Genomic DNA, 21,850 nt, shown 5'->3' on the forward strand with positions numbered 1-21,850 from the left:
GTGCCTTTATTTATTTATTCATTTAGAGACAGAGTTTTGCTCTTGTTGCCCAGGCTGGAATGCAGTGGCGCAATCTCCACCTCCCGGGTTCAAGCGATTCTCCTGCCTCAGCCTCCTGAGTAACTGGGATTACAGGCATGTGCCACCACACCCGGCTAATTTTGCATTTTTAGTAGAGACAGGATTTCTCTATGTTGGTCAGGCTGGTCTTGAACTCCCAATCTCAAGTAATCTGCCCGCCTTGGCCTCCCAAAGTGCTGGGATTACAGGTGTGAGCCATTGTGTCCGGCCTGTGTAGTGCTTTTTAAATAATGGCTGTTTAGTACTTATAAAAGTAACACATCTTCAGAGAAGTACCACATAAAACACCTATAACTCATAACTCAGCTATAGTAAGCTATAGTCATTGTGGTTCCGTTTAGCCTTTGTGTATATAATTGTATACATGTTATTAAATAACATAAAATACACATTGGATTAATATGCATTCTACTCTGTAAAGCTTAAAAAGTTGCAAGAGTATGCAAATGGAGTTTGTAATGGTGTATGACTCCAAAAGCATGTTGAAGTGCATGTTTCCATACTGGTAAGCATAACTGCATTATATTCTCCTGCATGTATAGCCTATCAGTTACTAAACCAGTCCTCTATTTCTGGTTATTTAGGTTGTTTCCAATTTTCTGTTATAAACAACACTAGAATGAGTATCTCTTTACATCCGAATATTTCCTCAGGGTAAATTCGTTGAAGAGGAGTTCCTGGGTCAAAGCCTATGAATTTGCAAGGCCTTTGATAAAGATGACCATAGGGCCAGGCATGGTGGTTTACGTCTATAATCCCAACACTTTGGGAGGCCAAAGCACGCAGATCCCTTGAGGTCGGGATTTTGAGAGCAGCCTGGCCAACATGGTAAAAACCTGTCTCTACTCAAAATACAAAAATTAGCTGGGCGTGGTGGCAGTCGCCTGTAATCCCAACTACTCAGGAGGTTGAGGCAGGAGAATTGCTTGAACCCAGGAGGCGGAGGTTGCAGTTAGCCGAGATCACGCCACTGCGCTTCAGCCTGGGCGACAGAGTGAGACTGGTCCCAATAAATAAATAAATAAAAATAAAAAAAGATTACCATAGGTCCTCCAGAAAGGTTATATATTACTTTCCCAACTGCTGTGAAATTGCTCTCATCAGCAAACTTATTGTTGATCTTGAGTCTGTCTCACTTAAGAATTTATGAATTTACTGAGTTCCTAAATAGTTGTTTTCGAGATTAGTAAGTTTATAGTTGATGAACTGTTCTAGAATGGATTGAATTGTCGGTATGAATCCTAAGGACTACAAAATGACTGCAAAAACTTTGCCAGAGACTAAGAAAGTGACTTACTATAAGGAGTGCTTTCTGCTGAAGGGCCCAGTACTATTTTTACTTGGCGAATTCCAACACATTTTTGCACTGTTCTGGTACTCATTAACGAAGTATTTTGAAAAGAAAGGGAATTTGTTTCTTTTTGGACTACTCTGTACATTGTTATCTTTGTCTTTTTTTTTTTGGAAACGGAGACTCACTCTGTTACCCAGGCAGGAGTGCAGTGACGTGGTCTCAGCTCACTGCAAGCTCCACCTCCCAGTTCAAGCAATTCTCCCGCCTCAGCCTCCCAAGTAGCTGGGACTGCAGACACATGCCACCACACCCGGCTAATTTTTGTATTCTTAGTAGAGATGGGGTTTCACTATGTTGGCCAGGCTGGTCTTGAACTCCTGACCTCGTGATCCGCCCGCTTTGGCCTCCCAAAGTTCTGAGATTACAGGTGTGAGGTGAGCCACTGCACCCAGCCACGTTATCTTTCAAGGATGCTGCTATCTAGCAAGTTTTTTGACTTATCAAAATTAGTCTATGCTGTCATTTGAGGTAAATGCAAAAGGTTGGCTGGGCAACAAATGAGGCAAACAAAAAGTGCTTCCGTTTTCACATCTGCTATGTTTGAATAGCAGTTTGGGGCAAGAAAATAAGATTTAAGCTATTTCCATAAGAGCTAGAAAACTTTATGGGCTCTAGGTTGACCACTAATTGGTGGTGGAATCATTAGTGTTTCAATGAAATGAGAAAGTCTAAATAAGGATGCCTTATGTATGCATTGTTCTTAGAAATCCATTTCTCTTGGTTTTGAGAGGCCATTTTGATCCTGTCATTTTTTTCTTATTAAAATACACAATTCACCAAACCCTCAATGATCTTTGGATAACAGGGTTAGTGGGTTTTATGGATGCCTGAAACTGTTGAGTATCAAACCCTATATAGGCTATGTTTTTTCCTATACATACATACATACATAGCTGTGATAAAGTTTAATTTATAAATTAGGCACAGTTAGAGGTGAGCAGCAATAATTACTGCACAATTCTATACATGCATATTTATAGATCATTTGACTTCAGTGAAGTCAATACTAATTTATAACCATCTTGTTTGTTGTTGTTGTTGTTCCAGGATCTTGTGCTTGACCATCATCTTTTATTCTTTTATTAGAATTTCAAATTGAAAAGTGGTTGAGGTGTTTGTTAGTAGCTTAGAAAAGAAAAACTTTGCCAACATTTTTTTTTTTTTTTTTTGAGACAGAGTCTTGCTCTGTCGCCCAGGCTGGAGTGCAGTGGCCGGATCTCAGCTCACTGCAAGCTCCGCCTCCCGGGTTCACGCCATTCTCCTGCCTCAGCCTCCCGAGTAGCTGGGACTACAGGCGCCCGCCACCTCGCCCGGCTAATTTTCTGTATTTTTTTAGTAGAGACGGGGTTTCATCATGTTAGCCAGGATGGTCTCGATCTCCTGACCTCGTGATCCGCCCGTCTCAGCCTCCCAAAGTGCTGGGATTACAGGCTTGAGCCACCGCGCCCGGCCAACTTTGCCAACATTTTAGTTAGGTGTTTAAAACTAAAGTGAAAGGACAAGGGGCAGTGTTTCCACTCTCTAAATCATTTTTGAAACTTCACTGGAAATACACATGTGGCAGTGCAATAAGGACAAGAGATGGTAAATTGGGAAGCCTGAAATGGAGCCTTTGTTTCAAAACTAGTTCATGCAGTAAATGTAATATTGTATGTGAAATGCAAAGTATAGCCCTATTTGTTTTGTTTTCTTTTCCTAACTGAATGAAGACAGGATAGCCCTATTTGTTAACCTTTGTTTATAAAGAGTTTCTTAAACTGGCTCTTTTTTCCTGCAGTGTGACTTAAAAGTCCCACAGTCTTGGATCCAAGAAAAGGACTCTAGAGAGACTGTGTCTTCCTGCCCCTCATTTCACAGATGAGGAAACTAAATCTTAGAGAAATGATTTGACCAGTATCTTAGGTCCAGTTAGTGGCAAAGAAAGTTGGGAGCAGTGTTATCTCCAGACTTTTCTTTAATGCTCTTTCCATCAGCTCAGTCCTCTCTTTGTCTTTTTTTATTTTTATTTTTTGAGACGGAGTCTCACTCTGTCGCCCAGGCTGGAGTACAGTGGTGTGATCTCCACTCACTGCAACCTCTACCTCCTGGGTTCAAGCAGTTCTCCTGCCTCAGCCTCCCATATAGCTGGCACCCGCCACCATGCCTGGCTATTTTTTGTATTTTTAGTAAAGATGGGGTTTCACCATGTTGGCCAGGCTGGTCTTGATCTCCTGACCTCAAGTGATCTGTCCACCGTGGCCACCCAAAGTGCTGGGATTACAGGTGTGAGCCACCATGCCTGGCTTTTTTTTGGGGGGGGGAGCAGGATGAGGGGAGTACAGGGTCTTGCTATGTTGTCCAGGCTGGAGTGCATTAGCTTTTCTCTACACAGGTGCAGTTGTAGTGCATTGCAGCCTCGACCTGAACTGAAGCCATCCTTCTGCCTCAGCCTCCCAAGTAGTTGAGACTACAGGCTTGAGCCATCTTGCCTGGCAGCCTTCTCTTTGAATGGCCTGTTAGAGGAACATCTTGTAGCGAGTTCTAACCCAGGGAATGACACCTTGTGAAATGCCAGGATCTGTTACTAGGTTCAATCCCTTTGGAGTTTTTGGCTGAAAGTTTGTATACCAGATGATTGGTGTTCTAACTTTTCATGTCTGGTCAGCTGAATTCATTGTTTATTGGTTGCTTCCTATTAGTTCCTGACAGGTGTTTTAAAGACCAATGAACAAAACAGACTTCAACCCTGATGTTTCATAGTCCTGTGGGGAAGGCAAACATGCACGGGACTGGTGTGAAAGAATACGCATGAGGGCCTGGCGCGGTGGCTCATGCCTATAATCCCAGCACTTTGGGAGGCCGAGGCAGGTGGATCACCAGGTCAGGAGATCCAGACCATCCTGGCCAACATGGTGAAACCCCGTCTCTACTAAAAATACAAAAAATTAGCCGGACGTGGTGGCAGGCGCCTGTAGTCCCAGCTACTCGGGAGGCTGAGGCAGGAGAATGGCGTGAACCCGGGAGGCAGAGCTTGCAGTGACCGAGATAGCGGCACTGCACTCCAGCCTGGGCTACAGAGCAAGACTCCATCTCAAAAAATAAAAATAAAAAAGAATACGCATGAGGTTGTAGGGGTACAGCGTCAGGCCTTAAGAGACGAGTTTTTCAGTAAGCTGAGGCAAATAAGAAGGATGGGGATGCTCCAGATTGAGGGCTCAGCAAAGGCAAAGTAGATCCCCAAAACTGTAGCTGTTTCATGGCTGATAGGGTCGGCATAGGGGGCAGTGTTGAGAATTGGTGTTAGAAAATAGACTGAGACTAAATTGTCATGTTAAGGAATTGGGTGGTTTTTTTTGTTTGGTTTTGTTTGTTTTTTGCGGGGGTAGGTGGGGAGGAAGCTATAGAAGAGGTCTTTGCTTTTGAAGAGGCAGCACATTCAAATGGTAGAGAATTTAAAAGGTGTTCAGAATTCAAAAGAGTGCACAGTGAAGTCTCACCACCCTTGTCTCCAAGCTACAAAGTCCTCTCAAGAGGCAACCAGAGTTGTTAGTTTCTGTGTATCCTCCTAAAGAATATTTTACATATACAAGCAAATAAATATATATACATGGAAGGTATTTGACTAGAGAAGTAACATGGACATTGCGATGTTGTAAAAAAACAAATCGATACAGAAGGTGTAATGGGAGAACTGAAGGCAAAAGACCAGTTACGAAGCTACTGAAATAGTCTGAGCTAGAAAGGGCTTTACCTAGGGCAGTGAGAAGTAGTAGAGCTTCAGACTCATTGTAGACTTGGTGATAATTGGTCAGCGGATGAAAGAGAAAGAGGAGTGCAAATTGATTTAGAGGTTTTCCACTTGGAAGATGCCTTAAGGTTTCTAAGCCTAGAAGTATGGGTAGCTGGGCTGCCATTAATTAGGGTGGGAAATACAAAAAGGAAGGATCAAGTTTGGGAACACAAAATGGGATTGTTTGGTATAAGAAGCAATTTACAAGCAGAACCATCAGGCTTGTGGAATGCTTCCATCCAGCTGGACTGCTAATTCTCGTTAGAATAACCTGTGCTGAGAGGCCTAGGCCCATCCTGGCCACACCAACTCAGGGAGTAGGGCTGGGGTTCCATAGGTAATCTCAGTGTGCAGCAAGGGTGGGGAATCATTGGGCCAGGTAGTAGGCCAGCCAGTGAGGATGAAACGACGGTTAGCGGTGTGAGACTCAGCCCTCTGGGGGCTCACAATATACAGAGGAAGAAGAGAGAAGGGAAAATCGCTATAAAGGCACTGGTATTATTGTAGTGACAAAGAAAATGGTTAGGTCCATGTATGTATTCCTCATAGTTTTAGGATTTCCCATGTAAAATGAGAAATCTTTGAGTTGGAATCCTGACACAGAGGAGGCGGCAGGCTCTGAATAAATATTTGCTAAATAAGGTTACTTCAGAGTCCCTCTGGGGAAAATATTCTTTTCAAAGTGCAGGTAAATCCTTTTTTGCTTGTTATTTTTGGAGACAAATATACGTTTATTTCTTAGTACTTGAAAATGTTACTGTTGAATGTTTAATGGAATATTGAATGGTGGTGGATGTGTGACTGAAAGAGCTGAATGGACTAATCTTTTATGCATTGTATCTGAGTGGGCATTGTCTTTTGGTTGTGACCACAGACTAGTGTTTGTAGAGCTGGCAGCCTACAAACATGGGCCAAAGACTGTTTTCTGATTGCTGCAGTCTAGGCTGGTCTGTTTGCTGTTCACTGGCCTTTCTTAAAGATAGGCGTAACTCTCACTTGCTGAATGTTGGCTGTGAGCGGAGCACTGGCAGGTGTTCTGAACAGGTTATCCTCGTTCCTCACACCGGCCCTGTGAAATCGAGGATACAGCTCCATTCACAGGTGAAACTACTGAAGCTCAGAGAGCTGCTCAAGGCCACGCTTAGCACATCTTGTTCTGGGGCTGGAGTTTGAACCCAAATCTGCCTCCAGAGCCTGTGTCCTTGCTCAGTATCCCACATTGCCTTTCCAGTTAGAAATTATCATTTTAGGCCGGGCGCGGTGGCTCAAACCTGTAATCCCAGCACTTTGGGAGGCCGAGGCGGGCGGATCACAAGGTCAGGAGATCGAGACTCATCCTGGCTAACCCGGTGAAACCCCGTCTCTACTAAAAAATACAAAAAACTAGCCGGGCGAGGTGGTGGGTGCCTGTAGTCCCAGCTACTCGGGAGGCTGAGGCAGGAGAATGGAGTAAACCCGGGAGGCGGAGCTTGCAGTGAGCTGAGATCCGGTCACTGCATTCCAGCCTGGGCGACAGAGCGAGACTCCATCTCAAAAAAAAAAAAAAAAGAAGAAATTATCATTTTAGACTTTCTTTTAGGGAGGTGATTTTGGCTGATGGTGAATTCTACTTAGTTATTAGCTATTGCTTTTGTTTTAATTAAGGGGTTTTGCTCAACTGTTAACCATTAGTTAAAACAAAAGCTTCACAAGCCTTTTTGAGTTTGGTAGCCTCAGGCCAGCCTTTCCTGGGACCTCCTAAATGCCATAAGCTCTGTACTGCATTGTTTGCGCTGATTAATGGTGAGAGGTTCCTGGCATGAGTGTAGTAGACCTGGAGGTCAAGTTTCCCTGCTCTTAGAACTCTCACCTGCTATGACTTGTACTTTATTCCTGTAAGTCAGACTCCTAGGGAGTTGCTCAAAATGCCTGTCTTGTCAACCTCTCCTACAACTCATGTTTTCTTTTATCCTTCAAGGCTCATTTCAGACACTTGTTCATGAATCCCTTTGATTCCTTCAGCTATGCATAATCTGACCTTCTTTGCTTTTGTTTTTATTGGTGCATATTTTGCTTTATTGTAGTCATATATCTTGAATCTCCCTAAACTGTCCTCCCCAGACAAAATCATCACTTCATTTTTAGTTCCCATATGCAGGAAATATTTTATTACATATAAATCCCTTTAGCTCCCTTTCACCATTTTATTACATATAAATCGCTTTAGCTCCCTTTCACCATAGTGTCTTGCATACAGTAAATATCCAATAAAATGTGTTGGATAGTTTTAATATTAAATGTAAGTATAGAATGTAGTTTTTACCTGATTTACATAAATAGTTCTTGTCATCCTTCCCATAAAACTAACATTACTCATTGCTAAAAAATTGGAAAGTATGGGCCGGGCGCGGTGGCTCATGCCTGTAATCCCAGCACTTTGAGAGGCCAAGGTGGATGGATCACGAGGTCAGGAGTTCAAGACCAGCCTGGCCAAGATGGTGAAACCCCATCTCTGCTAAAAATACAAAAAATTAGACGGGCATGGTGATGGGTGCCTGTAATCCCAGCTACTCAGGAGGCTGAGGCAGGAGAATCTCCTAAACCCGGGAGGTGGAGGTTGCAGTGAGCTGAGATTGCGCCATTGCACTCCATCCTGGACGACAAAAGCGAAACTCTGTCTCAAAAATATATATATATATGTGTGTGTGTGTGTGTGTGTATACAAAATTAGTGTTCAGAAGTTAAGAGACAGCTCTCCACTTGGCAGGCTATTCAAAGAATGATGTTCTCATTTAAAGGGGAAAAAAAAGTTACATTTGTGCCAGGCCGCATGTGACTATAGACCTCTCCCAGAGGGTGCCTATTTTAGTCAAGGCCAGCCCTTATTTTTATAGAGGGTGAAGAAAGCGGTGGGTAAATAGTATCTTCTTTAGGGTTAGGTCAAGGATTTATGGCTTGTCATAAATAACAGGTTGACAAGAATTCTAGATCTAATCTTGTAAATTATAAACAGAAGGAAAATCTTCTCCCCGGCCTAAAGGGCCAGTGCAAGTAGGCACATCTCAGATAGCTCACCTTTAATTGCTTATTACTTCCTTACTTAATTTTTGAATTATTTGGTATTATGTGACATTTTCTAACACCTGAAAACAAACTGAAGCCACAGCTTTAATAGAGGCTCTTAATTCTGTAACATACTTAGTGCTCTGCCTCTGCTGTTCATAATTTACAATAAGTATGACCTCCCAGATGATTTGTTTGTTGCTTCCTCCTGTCCAGAAAGCATTGCTAACAGCATTTGGCATTTGAGGAAGATACTGTTGCAGGCCAGAAAGAAGTGAAGTGACCTTTTCAGTGACTTAACCTTCAACTCTGCAGCTTGTGGAAGGCAGGCCAGTGATTCATACCAAGTCTGTAAGTTGCACAAGTTCCCCAAGCCACAGTTGAATCGGAATAGATAATTCCACATTCAGTGTTTGGTATTTATACAGAATTATTAAAGTTAAAGGAAGAACATTTTTACTTTTAAAAGGTTGACCTTAAGTTTCTTTGCCTTCACACAATTGTTTCCTAATCCTCATGTCAGCGCCTTTCACTGCTTTTTAAGACAAGGCAGCTGCCCAGAATAGTCTGGAAATTATCTTCTCTAGGTAATGAAGTAGTCTAGACATAGGTGTAAGTGTATGTGGAGGCTCATTAATTTGATTAATTCTTAAGTAGTCTCATATTTACTAAGCTAGCAAGGAATAGCTAACTATTTTGTTTGGAATTCTCAAACACAAAATGAACCACTTATTCCAGCTTTGATTTTGTTATTTGAGTTTTGCCTGTAGTTTCTATTTTCACACTTTTTTTTTTTTGAGATGGAGTTTTGCTCTTGCTGCCTAGACTGGAGTGCAATGGCGCAATCTTGGCTTACCACAACCTCTGCCTCCCAGGTTCAAGCGATTCTACTGCCTCAGTCTCCTGAGTACCTGGGATTACAGGCACGTGCTACCATGCATGGCTAATTTTGATTTTTAGTAGAAATGGGGTTTCACCATGTTGGCCAGGCTGGTCTCGAACTCCTGACCTCAGGTTGATCCACCTGCCTCAGCCTCCCAAAGAGCTGGGATTACAGGCGTAAGCCACCTCATGCGGCCATTTTCACACATTTTATTACAGAGTTGAACCTTTCTTTCCATCCTTTGAGCTTCATTACCTTCACTTTTGAATTTACTTCTGCTTAGAGATCTTATTCTTGACATAGTCTTGATCTCTGGAGAATCAAAAGACACAGATTTCATTGTGATTAATGTGGAATGGAAACTTCTTTTTTCTTCTTCTTTTTTTTTTTTTTTTGAGATGTAGTCTCACTCACCCTGTCGCCCAGGCTGGAGTGCGATGGCGCAATCTGTGCTCACTGCAGTCTCTGCCTCCCGGGTCCAGGCAGTTCTGTCTCAGCCTCCCAAGTAGCTGAGACTACAGGTGCCCACTACCAAGCCCAGCTAATTTTTGTATTTTTAGTAGAGACAGGGTTTTGCCACGTTGACCAGGCTGGTCTCGAACTCCTGGCCTCGGGTGATCCACCCACCGCGACCTCCCAAAGTGCTGGGATTATAGGCATGAGCTACTGCGCCTGGCCAGAAACATCTTTTCTTCTTTTTTTTTTTTCTTTTCTTTTTTCTTTTTTGAGACAGAGTCTCACTCTGTCACCCAGGCTGGAGTGCAGTGGCTCAATCACAGCTCACTGCAACCTCTGCTTCCTGAGTTCAAGTGATTCTCCTGCCTCAGTTACCCAACTAGCTGGTATTATAGGTGTGCGCCACCATGCCTGGTTCATTTTTATATTTTTAGTAGAGATGAAGTTTCACCATGTTGGCCAGGCTGGTCTCAAACTCCTGACCTCAAGTGATCTGCTCACCTCAGCCTCCCAAAGTGCTGGGATTATAGGTGTGAGCCACTGCACTGGGCCAGAAACTTCTTGCAAAGGGAGTATTTCACTTGCTTGTTAAAACAGGAAGTGCAGCATAATCTATATAATTTTACTTTCATAGAACTGAAAGGACTGTTATTAGTCAAAAAGCAAATGGCATTTTTATGTATAACTTGACAGAATATATTTGTTGAATATAGTTTTTCAGTAATCCTGCTTTTCATTCATTTTGGATTTTTTTTTTTTGAGACGGAGTCTTAATCTGTTGCCCAGGCTGGAGTGTTGTGGTGTGATCTCGGCTCCCTGTGCAACCTCCGCCTCCTGGGTTCAAACGATTCTCCTGCCTCAGCCTTCTGAGTAGTTGGGACTACAGGCATGCGCCACCAGGCCAGGCTAGTTTTTTTCTTTTTTTCTTTTTTTTAATTTTTGAGATGGAGTTTCGCTTTTGTTGCCCAAGCTGGAATGCAATGGTGCAATCTCGGCTCACCGGAACCTCTGTCTCCTGGGTTCTAGTGATTCTCCTGCCTCAGCCTCCCGAGTAGCTGGGATTACAGGCATGCGCCACCACGCCCAGCTGATTTTTGTATTTTTAGTAGAGACAGGGTTTCACTATGTTGGTCAGGCTGGTCTCGAACTCCCGACGTTAGATGATCTGCCTCCTCAGCCTCCCAAAGTGCTGGGATTACAGGTGTGAGCCACCACACCCGGCCAATTTATTTTATTTTTAAAATAGAGACAGTGTCTCGCTCTTTCACCCAGGCTGGATTGCAGTGGCATAGTGATAGCTCACTGCAACTTCATCCTCCTGGGCTCAAGCGACTCTCCCTTTGGGATAATTATTTGCAGGTATATTTCACAGTCCTGAATCACAGGGGAGTGTTTTTTGTTTTTTGTTTTGTTGGGGGTTTTTTTGAGGTGGGTCTTGCTGTGTTACCCAGGCTCGAGTACAGTGGCACAATCACAGCTCCCAGACTCAAGTGATCCTTCTGCCCCTGTCCCCCAAGCAGCTTGGACCACAGGCGTGTGCCACCATACCTGGCTAATTTTTTGTCTTTTTAGTAGAGATGGAGGTTTTACCATGTTGCTTAGGTTGCTCTCGAACTCCTGAGCTCAAATGATCCCCCCGCCTCAGCCTCCCACAGTGCTGGGATTACAGGCATGAGCCACTGCTTCCCGTTGGGAACGTTCTTAAGTGCCCAAATAGTTGAGGTTTAAGAAATGTTGATATAGGCTGGATGCAGTAGTTGACGCCTGTAATCCCAGCACTTTGGGAGCCCAAGGCTGTGTCTGGGGGAATCACTTGAGGTCAGGAGTTTGAGACCAGCCTGGCCAACATGGCAAAACCCCATGTCTGTATACAAATACAAAAATTGGCCAAGCAAGGTGGTGGGTGCCTATAATACCAGCTACTGGGGAGGCTGAGGCAGGAGAGTCGCTTGAACCTGGGAGGCGGAGGTTGCAGTGAGCTGTGATTGCACCACTGCCCTCCAGCCTGGGCCGCAGAGTGAGACTCCATCTCAAAGAAGAAAGAAAGAAAAGAAAAAGAAATGTTGATATAAATGTGATCTGTTCCATTGGATAGGAAATTGACTTTCTACTCTGATCTCATTTTTTTTTCCAGTTATAGTGCTTCATGCTGTGATGTCTTTAGACAAATGAGGTTGGCTCTGAGAACACTATAGTCTTTGAAAAGTCTCAGCATCTGAAAATAAGATGGCTGTCATACTGCAATAAATATTGCTTAGCCCCCTTTCTCATTAGATGGCCCCTTACTGCAGAAAGCGTAAAAGCAGATACCCTTATTCCTCAGAGTACAGAGGGTCTCCTGATACTTCTATTATTCAATGCTTGTGATCCTGCCAGACTCTTACTCAGTTTCTCCTGTAGAGTTTCAATTCACTATCAAGTACCCATCCTAGTAGGCAGGAGATGTGTTTCACTGATGGAAAGACAATCCATGTAGAGCCAGTATGCTGCTTTGGAATGCGAGGCTTGATGTAAGATGGCTTGAGATCATGAAAGATGCAAGGAATAAAGCTGTTAACTTTGGGTACTACTTAATATTTGAAATTCTGCCAGAGTGTACATTAAATACATTTGTGGACAAAATCAAATTGTTGTTCTTCATTGATGCTTATATTAAAATTGAAATTTAGCATTTATTCTCTAGGCATCACTTTCTTCTAGAAAACGTTTACTTTGTAGGTAACTGCATGTCAGTCTGAAGATGAGTGCAGTAGGAAGGGTTTAAAATAATTGCAACATCATGCTGATGACTGATAACGGAGGACAGTGCTGGAGAGGCTCTTGCTGATTTTGACTAGTTCAGAAGTCTTTCTTATAGTGAGCCTTTTGCAATTACACAGTTAGGCGACTGTGTAATTGGGAAGATAGGATTTTTAAGATAGCTATCATTTGGTTATAACTACCTTTTTTTTTTTTTTTTGGAGACAGTCTCGCTCTGTCGCTCAGGCTGAAGTGCCGGCAGTGTGATCGCAGTGATCACAGCTCATTGCAGCATTGACCTCCTGGACTCGAGCAATCCTCCCACCCTCAGCCTCCTGTTTAGCTGGAACTAACTTCAGGTGTGTGCCACCATCCCTGGCTGATTTTTTAATGTTTTTGTAGAGACAGGTTTTGCTTTGTTGCCCAGGCTGGTCTCGAACTCCTTAGCTCAAACAATCCTCCTACCTCAGCCTCCCAATATGCTGGGATTACAGGTGTGAGCTACCACTCCTGGTCATAACTACCATTTTGCATGGTTATACAATTTTGGCAAAGACAAAAACGTGTTAATTAGAAAAATGAAAATTGCTTAAAAATTTTCTTCTTGGCTGGGCTCAGTGGCCCATTCCTGTAATTCTAGCATTTTGGGAGGCCGAAGCAGGAGGATCACTTGAGCCTAGGAGTTCAAGACCACCCTGGGCAACATGGCGAGGACCCATCCCTACAAAAAATAAATAGCTGGGTATGGTGGCACATGCCTGTAGTCTCAGATATTCGGGAGGCTGAAATGGGAGAATCTCTTGAGTTCAGGAGTTCAAGGCCACAGTGAGGTATTACTGCGCCACTGCATTCCAGTCTGGGTGACAGAGTAAGATCCCATTTCTTTTTTTTTTTTTTCCTGAGGTGGCAGCTTGCTCTGTCGCCCAGGCTGGAGTGCAGCTCACTGCAACCTCCACCTCCTTCAAGTGATTCTCCTGCCTCAGCATCCCAAAAAGCTGGGATTACAGGCACGCACTACCATGCCTAGCTAATTGTTGTATTTTTAGTAGAGACGGGGTTTCATCGTGTTGGACAGGCTGGTCTTGAACTCGTGACCTCAAGTGATCTGCCCACCTTGGCCTCGCAGAGTGCTGGGATTACAGGCGTGAACCACCACGCTGGGCCCAAGACCCCATTTCTTTAAAAAAAAAAAAGTTTTTTCTTCTTATAAACACTTAATGATGGCAGACACCCAGAATTACTCTTTTTGCTCCCCTTTTTAACTCTTAACCGTAGAAAATCAGTCTGTGAGAGCAGGCATGATGACTTGTGCTTGTAATCCCAGCACTTTGGGAGACTGAGGCAGGAGGATCACTTGAGCCCAGGAGTTTGAGACCAGCCTGGGCAACATAATGAGACCGCATCACTACAAAAAATTTAAAAAAAAAAAAAAAAATGAATTGTGTGTGGTGGTGCATTCCTGTAGTCATAGGTACTCTGGAGGCTGAAGTGGGAGGATCCCTTGAGCCCAGGAGTTCGAAGTTACAGTGAGCTGTGTTTGCACCACTGCACTCCATCTGTCACAGAGCAGGATGCTGTTAAAAAAAGAAAAAGGGGCTGGGCGCAGTGGCTCAAGCCTGTAATCCCAGCACTTTGGGAGGCCGAGATGGGCGCATCACAAGGTCAGGAGATCAAGACCATCCTGGCTAACCCGGTGAAACCCCGTCTCTACTAAAAAATACAAAAAACTAGCCGGGCAAGGTGGCAGGCGCCTGTAGTCCCAGCTACTCAGGAGGCTGAGGCAGGAGAATGGCGTAAACCCGGGAGGCGGAGCTTGCAGTGAGCTGAGATCCGGCCACTGCACTCCAGCCTGGGCGACAGAGCGAGACGCTGTCTCAAAAAAAAAAAAAGAAAAAGGGAAAAAAAATCAGTCTGTGGAAAACCTAATACTTTGTAGAAACATAAATACTATAACTATTTTCTAATTGCTCATTTTGCTTCATAAAACTGACATTTCCATTGAAAAGATAAAACTAGGCTGGGCACGGTGGTTCACGCCTGTAATCCCAGCACTTTGGGAGGCCGAGGTGGGCGGATCACAAGGTCAGGAGTTCAAGAACATCCTGGCCAACACGGTGAAACCCCGTCTGTACTAAAAATACAAAAAATTAGCTGAGTGTGGTGGTGTGTGCCTGTAGTCCCAGCTACTGGGGAGGCTGAGGCAAGAGAATCACTTGAACCCGGGAGGCAGAGGTTACAGTGAGCCAAGATCACACCACTGCACTCCAGCCTGGGCGACAGAGCGAGACTCCATCTGAAAAAACATAAACAAACAAAGAAACAAAAAAACGCACTAAAGGATTTTTCTGTGTCTCTTCTCAGTCTTTTGCTCAGCTATTTCTGATATGTAACCATTATCGTAATCTAATAGTGATTTTAATTGGATTTGGGGTCAAAGGAAACACTTAAGCTAGATGTGTGCTCACGGAATGTTATTAATGGAGACATAAGATGATTACAGTGAATTAAAGGAAATAGCTTCTATATTCGGTGCAACCTCTTTATCTTGGCATTCAAGGCCTTTCTAGTTATTAATTCAGCCTACTTTTTAGTTTCACTTCTCTCTGCCTCCATAGAGATTATATCATTCTGACAAACTGGATACCCTACCTGAGCGTCTCATTCACCACTAAGGTATCAATTCTTAGATTTTCTGGCCCCAACTTGCCTTGCCAGCCGCAAACTCATAGTTCCTCACTTTATACACAACACTTCCACAAAGATGCCCTGCTGGCACTTGAAGTTCGACATACCCAAGACAGAATTAAATGTCTTTTAAAGGCATTTACACACCCTTGCCAACTATAAAATAATCTAATCAATACTTTCTCATTCCCCAAATCCAGAAACAGTAGTTTCCCCTTATTTGAGGTTTCAGTTACCCATTGATGTGTTTTGGCATTGTCCTCACTCAGATTTCATCTTGAATTGTAGTTCCCATAATAATCCCCATAAACCCCCATGCTACTGTTGTGATAGTGAGTTCTCATAAGATCTGATGGTTTTATAAGGGGCTTTTCCCCTTTTGCTCAGCACTTCTCTCTCCTGCTGCCATGTGAAGAAGGATGTGTTTGCTTCCCTTTCTGCCATGATTGTAAGTTTCCTGAGGCCTCTCCAGCCATGCAGAACTATGAATCAATTAAACCTCCTTCCTTTATAAATTACCTAGTCTCAGGTATTTCTTCATAGCAGCATGAGAACGAACTAATACACCCACATTACGTAACAATAATAGAGACCACATTCACACAACATTTATTATAGTATATTGTTATAATTGTTCTATTTTATTATCGTGTTAACCTCTTTTTTTTTTTTTTGAGACCGAGTCTCGCTCTGTCGCCTAGGCTGGAGTGCAGTGGCCAGATCTCAGCTCACTGCAAGCTCCGCCTCCTGGGTTTACGCCATTCTCCTGCCTCAGCCTCCCGAGTAGCTGGGACTACAGGCGCCCGCCACATCACCCGGCTAGTTTTTTGTATTTTTTCGTAGAGACGGGGTTTCACCGGGTTAGCCAGGATGGTCTCGATCTCCTGACCTTGTGATCCGCCCGTCTCGGCCTCCCAAAGTGCTGGGATTACAGGCTTGAGCCACTGCGCCCGGCCGTTAACCTCTTAACTATGCCTAATATATATATATTAAACTTGGCCAGATGCAGTGGCTCATGCCCATAATCTCAGCACTTTGAGAGGCCAAGGTGTGAGATTGCTTGAGCCCAGAATTTTGAGACTAGCCTGGGCAACATAGTGAGACCTTGTTTCTACAAAAACTTAAAAAAAAAAAATGCTATGTGTCGGGGTGTATCTGTAATCCCAGCTACTAAGGAGGCTGAGGTGGGAGGAACACTTGAACCCAGGAGTTCAAGACTGCAGTGAGCTATGATCAGGTCACCACTCCAGCCTGGGCTAGAGTGAGACCCCATCTCTTAAAGAAAACAAAACTATTACTTTTTTTTTTTTTTTTTTTTTTTTTTTTTTTTTTTTTTTTTTTTTTTTTTTTTTGAGACGGAGTCTCGCTCTGCCGCCCAGGCTGGAGTGCAGTGGCCGGGTCTCAGCTCACTGCAAGCTCCGCCTCCTGGGTTTACGCCATTCTCCTGCCTCAGCCTCCCAAGCAGCTGGGACTACAGCGCCCGCCATGTCGCCCGGCTAGTTTTTTGTATTTTTAGTAGAGACGGGGTTTCACCATGTTAGCCAGGATGGTCTCGATCTCCTGACTCGTGATCCGCCCGTCTCGGCCTCCCAAAGTGCTGGGATTACAGGCTTGAGCCACCGCGCCCGGCCACACAAAACTATTACTAAGTCATTTTAGTTTTTCTTTTGTTGGTACTAAGTTTTTGGAATCCAGAATGTATTTTACACTTAATAGCAAACACTTCTCAATCCAAACAAGTGACATTTTAGACTCAATAGCCACACGTGGCTAGTGGCTCCCATGTTAGACAGCACAGGTCAGTAGCATAAAGAATTTTAAGAAATCTTGAACTGGCATTCTTGATTTTCTACAACTTTCGCTGCTGCTCTGCATTTTTCAGCTTCTCCCTGCTCACCCAAGCCCCAGTGTCTAGTTGTCTGCCTTTCTTTTCTTCTTGTTATCCTTCCCTGCCACGGAAATCTGGCTGACCCCCGCCAGGGACTATCTGAATGCCACTTTCAGAGCAGGCTGGCACTGTTCTTGAGATGCTCCATTCTCATCGTGTCCGTAAGCACTAACCACTGGCTGTTGACCATCCCGCAGCAGCGTTTATGGGAGCCGTTTGTCTGATTTCTCTGTGAAAAGTCTAGCTCCCCACTAGCAGGGGAGCTTCTCAGAGACCGGCTTTCTCTCAGCCCCCTTATTTCCTAGCTCAGTGTGCACAATGTGGTGGTCCACGTGTGGCCTGCATTTGCTCTTAGGGTATTCTTATTCTTATCCTTTGCTGTTTGATAGTTGTATTCCTGACATCTTTGGGATCTTAAGCAATTTCCCTATAACAATTAGTTTTCTCTACCTTTGAAATGTATTCTGAATGAAATTTCCCTTTGTATCTGTATTAGTTCCACTGTTTAAAGTGTGTTCTTGCTCTTTGCAGTCTGAAGCTTTTGCTTATGCAATAGAGGACATTAATTTCTGTGTAGAAACAACCACCTAATATGAATAAAATTAGGTTTCATATATACATGTAGTAGGTTATTCTAGTTTTTTTTTTTTTTTTTTTTTTTTGAGATGGAGTCTTGCTCTGTCGCCCGGTCTGGAGTGCAGTGGCCGGATCTCAGCTCACTGCAAGCTCCACCTCCCGGGTTTACGCCATTCTCCTGCCTCAGCCTCCCGAGTAGCTGGGACCACAGGCGCCTGCCACCTCGCCCGGCTAGTTTTTTGTATTTTTAGTAGAGACGGGGTTTCACCGTGTTAGCCAGGATGGTCTGGATCTCCTGACCTCGTGATCCGCCCGTCTCGACCTCCCAAAGTGCTGGGATTACAGGCTTGAGCCACCGCGCCCGGCCGGTTATTCTAGTTTTAGTCTGATTCTTACCCCAAATACAACTCTTCCCCTCATATAACTTAGTTATATATATATGTACTGTATTAAGGCTTTTTTCCCTACAGCTTTATTGAAGAGTTTATATGCTTTTTGAATTTCTGTCTCCCCTAAAGAGATTTGGTCAGTGGTGTTTTGCTCGGCATCCTTTGCCTGTGTGAAAAAGCAAACAGGTGCCCGAAAGGTTGCGCTCTATTCTGGGAGAAATCTGATTAATGTTGAAGGGCTGTGTCAGGTCAGACTCAACCTGCTGACAGATTATTTAGTGAGTGTGAGGATTGAGGATCAACTCTAAACGTTATCTTAGATTTTAATAGTTTTCTTGTGAAGGGCATTTGCAGATGAAACCAATTTGTAGTTAAAGTTAATTGAAGTTGTACCAGAGACTAGTTAAGAAGAAATTCTTCCCTGAAGCAGGCAGTAGTTTGAAAAGAATGAATGATTCATCAGATAGTGTTGCAAGGCTTATAGTTATATTCTGTATTTTAACATAAATTGTTGTGTTTTAAATTGTGGTGAAATCTTACTCCTAGTAAAATAAGAATTTCTCCAAAGAAGTTCCTATTTAAATGATCTTAAATTCTCTTAATATAAAAAGTTTCCCAAATCTCCTCACAACTCCTTGAAAAACAGAGTGAAATGTGCTGTTCCTTGTAAGATAGATTCCTAGTTAGCCCGGCTGCTTCTCTTTCCCTCACCCTCACCCCTCAATCCACGTGTTCTGTTTCATGGATCCCAAATGTCTGCACACCTCTAACCACACTGCCAGCAGATTGCGAGTGGACTATGAAAGTGGACTATGAAATGGATCTCTTACTTAATCTCCTCCTTCCACTCTTGCTCTCCACACAGCAGGCAAAAGGGTCTTTTTTCTTTGTAAACTTGTTATCGTTATCATATAAATGTTGTGTTATGGAAATTTTAAATATATATCAAAGTAGAGAAATGGGTGTACTTCTTATTCAGCTTCTATTCATGGCCAGTCTTGTTTCATCTGTGCTTCTGTCACTCCTGCTTCAACCCCTTAAATATTTTGAAACCAATCCCAGACTTTTTATTACTTTAATTAGCTAGTTTGGAATTGCCCCATCGTGAAATTTGGCTTATTGGTTGGTCACATAGGTGGGGAAAGTTGCTGTCCCAATGGTGATAAACTATTTGTCGCCTTCTTTATGTCTTCCAATTCTGTTTCCTCTTACTTTTTCAGTGTGTTCCCTTTCTTTTTGATAACTACCATCCCCAGAGAAATAGTTTCACGTGTCCAATTCATGTTAAGCCCTTTTTTCAGGGATGTATATATAGGCACTCTGCTACTTTTGTACCAAATACATTCTTAAAGTTGAATGTACATATAAATGTGTATATGGGAAGGATGTTTCATGCTCAAAGTTTTAAAAATTATAAAATCCCTGTTTTAAAAAATCATGTGATACATGCTCATGATAAAAATAAAATTAAAACAATACAGAATAGTATGAAGTAAAAGGCAAAAATTCCCATTTTGTTCAATGGATCATTTTCAGTTCCTTATTTATTTATTTATTTATTTATTTTGAGATGGAGTCTCGCTCTGTCGCCCAGGCTGGAGTGCCGTGGCCGGATCTCAGCTCACTGCAAGCTCTGCCTCCCGGGTTTAGGCCATTCTCCTGCCTCAGCCTCCTGAGTAGCTGGGACTACAGGCGCCTGCCACCTCGCCCGGCTAGATTTTTTTTGTATTTTTTAGTAGAGACGGGGTTTCACCGGGTTAGCCAGGATGGTCTTGATCTTCTGACCTTGTGATCCGCCCGTCTCAGCCTCCCAAAGTGCTGGGATTACAGGCTTGAGCCACCGCACCCGGCCTTTCCAGTTCCTTATTTCTAAAGCAACCATTGCTAATATGTCTTGTGGATCCTTCCAGAAAGACCATTTAAAGCCTTAATAATGTATATTTTTGACATTTTCTCTCAGTGTCTTTGAATTTAGTAGATAGAAATTAGTTTTAGTGTTGGAAAGAATAGCTTGGTGTTTTGCAAGAGTTTGAGTAGAAGATTGTATGATGGCTTTGATATTTTATTGACTTTCTTAAACACTAATTTCCTCTTGATAAAGGAGCTTTAATCAGACTCTGAACTCATTGGCAACTCTTTGGGCCTATGAAAAGCTCTATACTAGTACTATCCAGTAGAAATATAATGTAAGCCACATATGTAATTTTAAATTTCCTAGTATTCATATTAACTAAAAATAAAAAGAGGCCAGGCATGGTGGCTTACGCCTGTAATCCCAGCACTTTGGGAGGCTGAGGCAGGAGGATCAGTTGAGCCCAGGAGTTCAGAACCAGCCTGGGCAATATAGTGAGATCCTGTCTCTGTATTGCCAGACAAACAAAAACTAGCTAGGTGTGGTGGCACGACCCTGTAGTCCTTGCTACTCAGGAGGCTGAGGTAGGAGGATCACTTAAGCCTGGTAGTTCAAGACTGCAATGAGCTGTGATCCTAACACTACACTCCAACCTGGACAACAGAGCAAGCCACTGTCTGTGAAAATAATAATAATTAATTTTTTAAAAGGTGAAATTTGGCCGGATGCAGTGGCTGATGCCTGTAATCCCAGCACTTTGGGAGGCTGAGGTGGGCAGATCACTTGAAGTCAGGAGTTTGAGACCAGCCTGGCCAACATGGCAAAACCCTGTCTCTCCTACAAATAACAGCCAGGTGTGGTGTCGAGCACCTGTAGTCCCAGCTAGGGAGGCTGAAGCAGGTGAATCACTTAAACCTGGGAGGCAGAGGTTGCCGTGAACTGAGATCATGCCACTGTCCATCAGCCTGGGTGACAGAGTGAGACTCTGTCTCAAAAAAAAAAATAGGTAAATAATGAAAGGTGAGCTGAGTCTTGATAATGCATTCTCTTTGGTGCTTTATATCCAAAATATTCTTTCTTTTTCTGTTTCATTTTTTGAGGCCAGGTCTTGCTGGTCCACCCACGCTGGAGTGCAGTGGTGTAATCATGGCTCACTGTAGCCCCAACCATCGGGCCTCAAGCAGTCCTCCTGCCTCAGCCTTCTGAGTAGCTGGGACTACAGGTGCACACCACTATGCCCGGCTAATTTTTTTATTTTTAGTAGAGTCAGGTACTCACTGTGTTGTCCAAGCAGGTCTTGGGGGGCCGGGTGCCGTGGCTCATACCTGTAATCCCAGCACTTTGGGAAGCCGCAGCCAGCAGATCATGAGGTCAGGAGATGAGACCATCCTGGTTAACACGGTGAAACCCCTTCTCTACTACAAATACAAAAAAATTAGCCAGGTGTGGTGGCATGCACCCGTAGTCCCAGCTAATCGGGAGGTTGAGGCAGGAGAATCCCTTGAACCCGGGAGGCGGAGAGGTTGCATTGAGCTGAGATCACACCACTGCACTCCAGCCTGGCGACAGAGCGACGGAGTTTCACTCTTGTTGCCCAGGCTTGAATGCAATGGCGCAATCTCGGCTCATCGCAACCTCTGCTTCCCGGGTTCAAGCGATTCCCCAGCCTGAGCCTCCCAGGTAGCTGGGATTACAGGTGCCTGCCACCATACGTGGCTAATTTTTTGTATTTTTAGTAAAGACGGGGTTTCACCATGTTGGTCAGGCTGATCTCAATCTCCTGACCTCAGGCAGTCTACCTGCCTTGGCCTCCCAAAGAGATTATACTTTTTTTCATATTAAGTTTTCAAAATCCACTGTGTTTTTTGTTTGTTTGTTTGTTTGTTTGTTTGTTTTTTGTTTTTTTTTTTTGAGACGGAGTCTTGCTCTGTCGCCCAGGCTGGAGTGAAGTGAAGCAATCTTGGCTCACGGCAAGCTTGGCTTCCCGAGTTCACGCCATTCTCCTGCCTCAGCCTCCCGAGTAGCTGGGACTACTAGGCGCCCGCCACCATGCCCGGCTAGTTTTTCGTATTTTTGGTAGAGACAGGTTTTCACCGAGTTAGCCAGGATGGTCTCAATCTCCTGACCTCATGATTT

At 43.7% G+C, this 21,850-nt stretch overlaps 1 protein-coding gene across 1 annotated transcript in view; it reads left to right on the top strand.

Moving 5' to 3' along the window:
• The window catches only part of PPTC7 (protein phosphatase targeting COQ7), a 51,373-nt gene that overhangs the window by 9,636 nt on the left and 19,887 nt on the right, over nt 1-21,850 (top strand). The gene's annotated exons all lie outside the window — the stretch shown is intronic.

This window comes from Trachypithecus francoisi, unplaced genomic scaffold (genome assembly GCF_009764315.1).
Source record: "Trachypithecus francoisi isolate TF-2019V2 unplaced genomic scaffold, Tfra_2.0 Lachesis_group11, whole genome shotgun sequence".
Taxonomy (NCBI): Eukaryota; Metazoa; Chordata; class Mammalia; order Primates; family Cercopithecidae; genus Trachypithecus; species Trachypithecus francoisi.